Source organism: Alligator sinensis, unplaced genomic scaffold (genome assembly GCF_000455745.1).
Source record: "Alligator sinensis unplaced genomic scaffold, ASM45574v1 scaffold242_1, whole genome shotgun sequence".
Classification (NCBI taxonomy): Eukaryota; Metazoa; Chordata; order Crocodylia; family Alligatoridae; genus Alligator; species Alligator sinensis.
Window position 1 is genome coordinate 1,388,560 of NW_005842320.1, and position 8,750 is coordinate 1,397,309.

The window sequence follows — 8,750 nt, forward strand, 5'->3', positions numbered from 1 at the left end:
ACACGTTCTGTCCAGATGCCTGGATGTGGGGGGCGGGGCTTGCACATGGCCACCACCACTACCACTGCCCTGCACCACTGCTGTGCCCCACACAGCTCTCTCACAGCTGGTTACACTTGTGGATCTGTGGGCTGCTGATGGGTGGCGTGCAATTGGCCAGGTGCAAGGCCCATCAGCAGCCTGTGGAGACATGTGTGCGACCAGTCATGAGAAAGCAGTGCAGGGCATGGTAGCAGCAGTGGCGCAGAGTGGTGACAGTGGTGGAGGCCGCTGCTGCATGTGAGTTCCCCCCCCAGCCATGTGGGAGGCTCATGTGCAGCCCGCAGACGGGCACCACTGCCTTCGCTTCTTTGGCACTGCTCCTAGGAGTGGGCACAGAGACACACACTCCCCCCATTCTTGATCTGGCCCTGCCCCACCCCTTCCCCCCACACCCACTTACCTGCTGTGGGTAATCTGTGGGTAAGTCTGTGTGCATATCTGTCTGCATCTGCATGTGTGTGTGTGTGTGTGTGCGCGTGTGTGCGCGCATCTGCAGGTGTGTGTGTGTTTATGTGTGTCTGCATTTTTGTGTATGTCTGTCTGCATCTGTGTCTGCGTGCATGTCTGTGTCTGCATGTATGTGTTTGTGTGTCTGTGTGTCTTCATCTGCATGCATGTGTGCGCGTGTGTGTGTGTTTGTCCCCTGCCCACCCGCTGGCAGCAACCACATGGCATTGTGTGGCTTTTGGGGCAGTGGCAGTGGGCTGCGGAGTCTAGCCTGCAGCAGCAGCTGCCTCCACCTGACTCAGAGATCTGATGGGGCATATGCCCTGTGGGCCTCTGCCAGGGTGCGCATTGCAGCAGGAGCTGACCCCCAACCCACACTCCCCGGACAAACTGCTCTTGCGGCTCCATCCTGTACTCTGCCCCAGCTGTGCAGCACCTACCCCCAGCCCCAGCCCAAATCTCTCTCACCACTGGGGCCTCAATCTACTCCCCACCCCTTAAAAACAAGATAAAAATATAAAGGGATACGTGAGCTGAAACTTTGAGGCAGAAGGCGTACGCTTGTTAAAAAGAGGTTGAAAACCCCGGATCTATTTTAACCTTGTCTAATAGACTAACTATTTACTGATTATTTATTTTAAGGACTATGATAAAATACCATAAGAGCTGAGGTGGAAGAGCAACAAACTATAGGTGTTGAAGTAATGGGCTTAGTCCATCTGTCTGTGTGGCTGTTCATAACGCTCTTGGGGGGCATAGCTTCCAGTGGGCCATGGCTCCAGACAGTGCTGCATCAAGAATGCCCATCAAGAATGACAGGCGGGGCATTGCTTCAGCAGAGTGGGCCAAGCAGAGTGGGCCAAGCAGATGCGGAGCAGGGAGGGAGGGAGGCGTGGGGCCAGACATAGAATGGGAGGGGTGGCACAGGGCCAGATGTGGAGCAGTGGGGAGGGTGGGATGGGGTGGTGGAATGGGGTGGTGCATGGTGGCGGCGGTCACTGTATGTGAGCTCCCCCCTGCTCTGTATCCATCCATGTGGGGTAGTGGGTGGCAGCACTCCATCCCCGCCCACCGCCCCGCCATTCTTGATGGGCAGTTCGCTAGTTTGTTATAAATTTTCTATGTATAGAATCAAATTATTGAAGGACCATTTTAAATTTGTCCCCACAACATGGGGAAAGCAGCAACCTTGGGGCAAGCCGTGGAAAGGCAGGCAGCCTGCCCTCTCCCTTTACTCTAAGTGTCTGCCCCCCTGCTGCCTGTCCCCTCTGCCACTTGCTCCTCCCAGTGCCTGCCCTCTGCTGCTTATCCCCTCTTGAAATCTGCTTTCCAGCTGCATCTCCCCTCTCCCCCAGCACTTATCCTACATGGCAGTTCTGGCTTCAGCCCCAGCCCCAGCCCCAGCCCAAGGCATAGAGCACACCTTGGATCCAATCCCAGCCTGGACCATCATCAGCAGCAGCAGTTCTGGCCCCTGGCCAGAGGAAGAGTTGGAGCTAGAGCCACTCCCCTGTTGCTGAGCAGTTTCTGTAATGCATCCCACTGCACCATGCAGTCTTCTTCATACTCTCTTCTGTTCCCCCCCACCCCCATACCACACAGTTTCCCCAGTCAGGTAGCAATGGTGGTGGCATCTTTGGCCCTGGGAAAGTCCTCTACTTGAATACAACATGAGACTCCTGCCTCATCTCCCCTCCCATGTAGAACAGGGAAAAATACCTCATTTTGGATCTGAATAAATACAGTACTTAGCACAGGAAACAAAAATATATAATGGGATATCTATGTGCCCAACATACTTTCTCAAGCATAATTAACCTTTTGGAGAACCTAAGGAGAACTTTGACAATGCCAGAACTACCTTATAATTCCAGATCTAAACTAGGTATTTTTCCTAAGCTGATTTTGGAATAGTTTTGCTTCTTTGAATCTTGAGTTTTGTTTGAACTCATAGTACAACCCAGGGAATGCCAACATGGACTTGAATAAACTCCCAGAAACCTGAAGTCACACAGTATGATATACCTCTTCTAAAAGAACTGTACGCAAATCTATGTGCATAGAGTGTGTGCAATGCACATTGAGGCAGCAATATTACAAACACAAAATGACTCAGTTTGATGGATGCATTTGCTGTAGTTAAAAAAAAAAAAAATGGTATTACTTGTGGGGAAAAATGTTTTTCTAGGTTGTACATATTTCACCCCCAAATCAATTTCAGCTTCTTTCCTACCTAGCTAGTATTTAATTTATAATCAATAAGACAACAGGCATGTAATCTTGGTATTTAAAACTGGCATGCTTGCATCATATTGGAGGACAGAAAACAAACAAACAAACAAAAAAAATCAATACTTTATCTTTCCACAATATGATACAACAAAACAATAAAGCAGCAGCCTCACAACTGTATGTAATATTGACTAAGCAGTCCTTTAGGATAAATTGCTAAAATTTAAAAATAATTCTTGGTGCTCTACCACTGTAATCCTGTATTGATTAGCACAGCAGTTTCAGTGTAAATGTGCATCAGTATAAGAAATAAAAGGTGTTGTGCTAGATGTAAGCTGAGACTCTTGTATTATTGTAACTCCTTCAATAGGAAACTCATATATGTGGACCATGTTTAAAATGGAATTTATTTCACAGTCTTCCTTCATTATGAGGAAAAAAGTTTCATGGCAAACTGAATAAAAGGCAAGGCAATCTACCTACTGTATTCATAATGTTATTCCATTTTTTCTTGGGTAAAAACATCCCACTTAATAGAACTGACTACTGAAGTTACAGAAGTTTGTCAAAACCAGTCATCAAGAGGACAGAAGTTTATCAGGAAAATGAATGCTGTTCTGAAAAAATAATTTGAAAATGTTTTTAACAATATATTTTTTTAAATAGAGCCTACTTTTTTAAGACTATCACATGAGCAGTGTGACACTTTCTTCAAGATTTATATTAGTAGTGTTAGTGTGTGTACACACACACACACATTCATATAATTTACGTGAGAGTGTATTATCTGAATGTTCATATGATATATATTCATAATATATGTGTATTCAATGTAGGAGATATACACACACACACATATAGTTATTCATTTATTAATGTCTTTTAGAATAATTTTTTAGATTGTTATTTTTAGTAGAAACACACACACACACATATAGTTATTCATTTATTAATGTCTTTTAGAATAATTTTTTAGATTGTTATTTTTAGTAGAAACACACACACACACACCAACTTATCCTTTAATTTTTTTAATTTAAACTTATTATACTTATATTATTATATATTTAATAAGGAAATTATAAAACTTCAGTCTTAGCATAAAGGAAATCACATATTAATTTTATTTTAAGAATTCACAATGTGATAAGGTTTGTAAAAATAGTTTTAAATATGGACAATATGTTAAGTTCCCTTTGTATATGTACTTTTATTTCATATCAACAGTTTGTGGTCAATGAGATGCCAATTCAGCAAGATATTTAAGCTTAATTAATCTCATAGAAGTCAATGAACCTAAGACAGGATAGAGCAGGGTAAGCTAACCAATGGGAAAATGTCACTGAATAATTTACTTTTAAAATCAACATAGCTGAATGGATATATATGCATTGACTATACACAATACATAATAGAAAATATTCACATAATTCATTTAAAACTATTTTAATATTTATTGAATAATATGGCAAATATTAATTCAAATCTAGGCTGGTGTAGTGAGACATGACTTTTAAATAGGTAGCATATTATTTATGCAAATGAATAGATGTAGCCTTTTGAAGTGTATAAGAAACTAACAAAAGCTTTAGAGACAACAAAAATACATGGTATAAACTAAGCTGCATAGTGCATAACCTGCTGGGCTCCACAGCATAGTAATGTATTCCTTCTGCCCAACTCATTTTAATGTGGTAAAGCATATCAAGGCATCTGAATTTCATCAGCTCTTACTCATGCCATCAACCTTAATGAGATCAAATTTAAATTCAGAGGCCTTTGCTAAAATTGATCTCAATCCTTCCCTTTGGTTTGTAAAAACAAAACAATTGCCTATCAGTGGGTACGTCTACACAAAACACTACTATGCAGTGGTTACTGCACATTTATTTAGTTCTTGTATAATCAAGTACTAAATAAATGCATAGTAACTGGAGTCACTGAACAGTAGCCCTAGCAAATGTCCTTTTAATGATGCTATTGCACAGTAGACTAATAATACTGCATAATAGCATGTTAGCACCGTTAATACTGTGACCGTTACTGTGCAGTGTTATTCACCTACTGCTCAGTCAGCATATTCTGTAGATGCACCCAGTAAGCATAAAACATACAAAATGTAATTGCCCTACATGGGCAACTGGTGCCTCCTGAATCTGGGGGGAACCCAATCACAGAGAGGGGGGTCCCCCAGCAGCTGATTGCCAAGTCGACGGGGGGGGGGGGGGCCCCTGGCAGCCGGTAGTAGAGGGAGGGGGCCAGTCCCCTGGCAGCCGGTAGTAGAGTGAGGAGTCCCCAGGTGGCTGATCGCAGAGTGAGGGGGAGGGGCATCAGCCTATCACGGGGGGGGGCATCCCCTGGCGGCTGATCACAGAGCTGGGGGTGTTCCTCAGTGGCCGATCGCTGAGCCTGGAAATGCCAGCGGCAAAACCAGAAGTGGTGCCTGGGGACCACCCCTGTCGGTACACCACTGCAGCGGGGGGACATGCCGAGCAGCCACTGATGCCAGTGATGCCACCCCGTCAGGTGGGGCATGTGCCCCCCCCCCCACCGTGTACCTGCTACACGTCACCTATGTTGTCCTATGTATTTTACTCCTTATAAAATAGCTTCTGTTTACTTTGAGCATATAAAAACCTAAACTGTTGATTCTCATCTGGGGTGCCACAGCATCCTAGGATGCCTTGCGATCTTTTCAACCATGATGCAGGGTGCAGGTTCTCAAACAAGATACACAAGATAAACCCAGAGATTTCAAATTGGAATTCATACTGTTAAAAACACACTGACATGTTGTGGTCTTTTTGAGTTCTACGCAATAGAAAAATTGCTCTATTATTTTTTCTGTAGCTAAAAAATGAATGAAAGTTAAGAGCTGGCATTTTCCAAGAAGTGCATTGAGTCTAACACTCTAGCACTGCCTAAACAATCTTCACTGATTAGTAGGGGACATCTATTCCTTAGTTTTTCAAAGTTTCCACTAACCTAGGAGGCTTAAGACTCTTGGAAGAAATTTCTGTGCTATTTCTTTATTCTGTAATAATATTTAAATAAATGAAATGCATACAACTTATTTCTTCCATCTATGTTCTGCATAATAATTTATGCCATGGTCAATCCTATTTGTGTTAAATTAACTACTCACAAAAAATTGCTACACCAGTGAGTAAGGATGTCAAAATCTGGTCCATATCTTTGTGAATTCTAATTCCTTTATTTCCTCTAGTTTATCTCAGTCTAGTTCTGCTATCTGAAGCATTTTCATTATGCATATTTTCCTTGAGCCTGACAGCAGTGAAATAAAACTCTTAAATCAGACAGCTCCAGTTTGATGAACAAACCCAGACTTCCCAGAAAACAAACATGCAACACCTTTGACATACTTTATTTCTCTGAGATCAGGAAGTAAGACAGTTAGAGAGAAACTGCTGAGACTTTGGACTTATATACATGGAGAAATTAGTTCTTAGTATGCCAGGTGCTGTATTTACAGCATGCAGTGGGGAGCTGCACTTCTGTCTGCATCCTTAGGCTAGGGACAGACATTCAAAAAGCCTGGGCCTGAATTGATTCAACCTTTGCAGTTTATTCTAACCTGCCTAGGCTGAACTGGTTTGTAACCAGACAGACATTCTCTCTGGACTGAGGAAATCCAGGCACATGCCTGCAGTGGCTCAGGCTTAAAGCTGTGGGGGGGGAGGGGAGTAGGTGTGCTAGAGCAGCCCTCCCTTCCCTTGCATACTGCCGAGCTGAGGGGTGTTTGGCCAGGCCCCAGCAGGACCTCTGATTAGGGAGGTCTGTCTGCACAGTTCCAGACTTTTCCCTGCTGGCTGCTTAAGGGGAGGGAGTGTTGCCAGCCCTCAACCCCTGCCTAGCACTCTGAGGCAAGGTTGGCGGGGGTTATGAAGTGCATGCATCTGTTGATGATATGGAGCCTTTCAATCTCTCCCTGCTTTTTAATACTGTCTGCTGGAAACTGACAGACGAGCAAGCCAGCAGGGGACTGATAACAGTGTTTATCACCCCATCAGCAAAATAATAGCCTCTCTCCATTAGTTCAAACTCTTCTTAAACAGCTTACCTATTGATTAGCTCCAAAAAGCCCTAAGTGGTCACTGTTCTGTCTGCCTGTCCCTATGAAATTGGAGACACACACAGAGATACTTCTTGGTATTAGCTAGCATACCACATGCCTAGGGCCTGTGGAGCTGGGGGCTGTGCTGTGGGAGGGAGGGAGGGAGGGGAGGAACCCCTGTTTGAACAGTGACCAGTGGGAAGGGGAGGTAGGGCAGGGGAAGCCTGGCAGATGCTGTTGTACCTGCAGTCTCTGTGGGAGCTCCAGCAAGGTCGCAAAGGGGAGGGCCAGCTCTGTTGTGGAGCACAGAGCCCCACCCAACCCAGAGAGCATTCCAGGATGCCAGGGGAGTCTGATGTAACTTAAACCAGCAAGAGGTCTGGGACAGACATTGCATAAACCAGTTTGACCCAAATCAGATAAGTCTAATACTACATTCAACCAGGTTTATTGCAAACCAGTTTCAGCTATTTTCAAACTGGTCTATGTGCACTGAACATCTGTTCTGTTTCAGGTTTAAACCAGTTTCTGATCACTTAAAATGGTTTGTGTGTAATGTCTGTTCCTAGCTTTAATGCACACTAAGTATGATGCAGCTTATCCCCATTGTAAATGCAATGTTACCCCACCCAAAGTTGTTCTTAGTGTAAAATAAAAGAACAATAAGGGGAGTTAGTACATTGTTGCTACTGTACTTTAACCTTCATTTGTAGACAGATTTACCTAGTGTGTAGTTATCATTGGGTTCAATAAATATGGGCATATGTGAATGAGAAGAACTAAAAAAGAAGTTTTATTTATGGAACAGTAGGTAAGCATTGCAGTCCTTTAGTCTTTTTGAATAACTAAGGGGGTGGCCCACAGCTCTGTAGCTGAAGGTACATACAGCTGTTACATTTAGATAGATCTAATCAGGGTACATTAACTTAGACTGAAATCAGGTTAACTAGGAAAAGGTTAACCCTCTGTCTCAAACACATGCATAAGGTTGTGGTATAGCTTCAGACCTAAGAAAGCCCTTCCACTTGCCCTAGCCCCAGGGCTGTGGTACTCCTACTCCCCCTGAACCTGACTGGTAGTGTTGTGCAAAATAGCACTGTCATGGCGGGGTCCTTCAGTAGGGCCGTGATCTCCTCAAGGCCCCCTTCCTGTGTCAAGTTGGCCCAAGGGCACCCTCAAATTCTTGCCCGCCACGTTTTTGATGACACAATATAACAGAGGCTGCCTTTTACTCCCTCTCAGTCACATCTTGCCCTTAGGGGCTATGCGTGGCTCCAACCACCCCTTTACCATGCCCCAAGCATCGCAGCTGGAATAGACGTGGTTCAGTCCAGGTCTACACCCTCTCTCTGGCACTTGGGCTCTTCACGGCCCTGTCTCTCTCCACGCCTTCTCTCTGGCGCTTCTCCACAATGCTGCCCCCTTTCCTGGGGCTTCTCAAGCGGGGCCTCCTTCTCCTGGGGCTCTTCACTGCCCCTTTTCTCTAGGGCCTTCTCAGCAATGCCGCCCTCACTCAGGGCCTTCTCAAGCGCTGCCCCCTTTCCTGGGGCTCACCACAATGCTGCCCCTTTCTCCAAGGCTCACCACGCCCGCACTGGGGCTTCTCAGCAACACCCCCTTCTCTGGGGCTTCTCAACTGCCCCTCTCTGGGGCTGGGGTCTATATACCCTGAATGCTGCCCCCTCCCTGATGCTGGGGTCCCCACACCACTGTGAGTCCCCTATGAAGCCTCCTCCAACCCCTAATAGCCTCACCCAAACCACCGGTGACAAACAGCAACACAAACACAAGCCTCTTGGCTATAATGTAAACAGAAGCCGCCTGGCCATAACAACGTTCAATCCTACCGGGGATCCTTTATCTCGCAGCAGTGTCCTGCATCAGGGGTCTCTTCTCTTCCATGGCAAACAGCTCCTTCCTTCTGGGCTGCTGGCAGGGAACTGCCTCTGGCCTC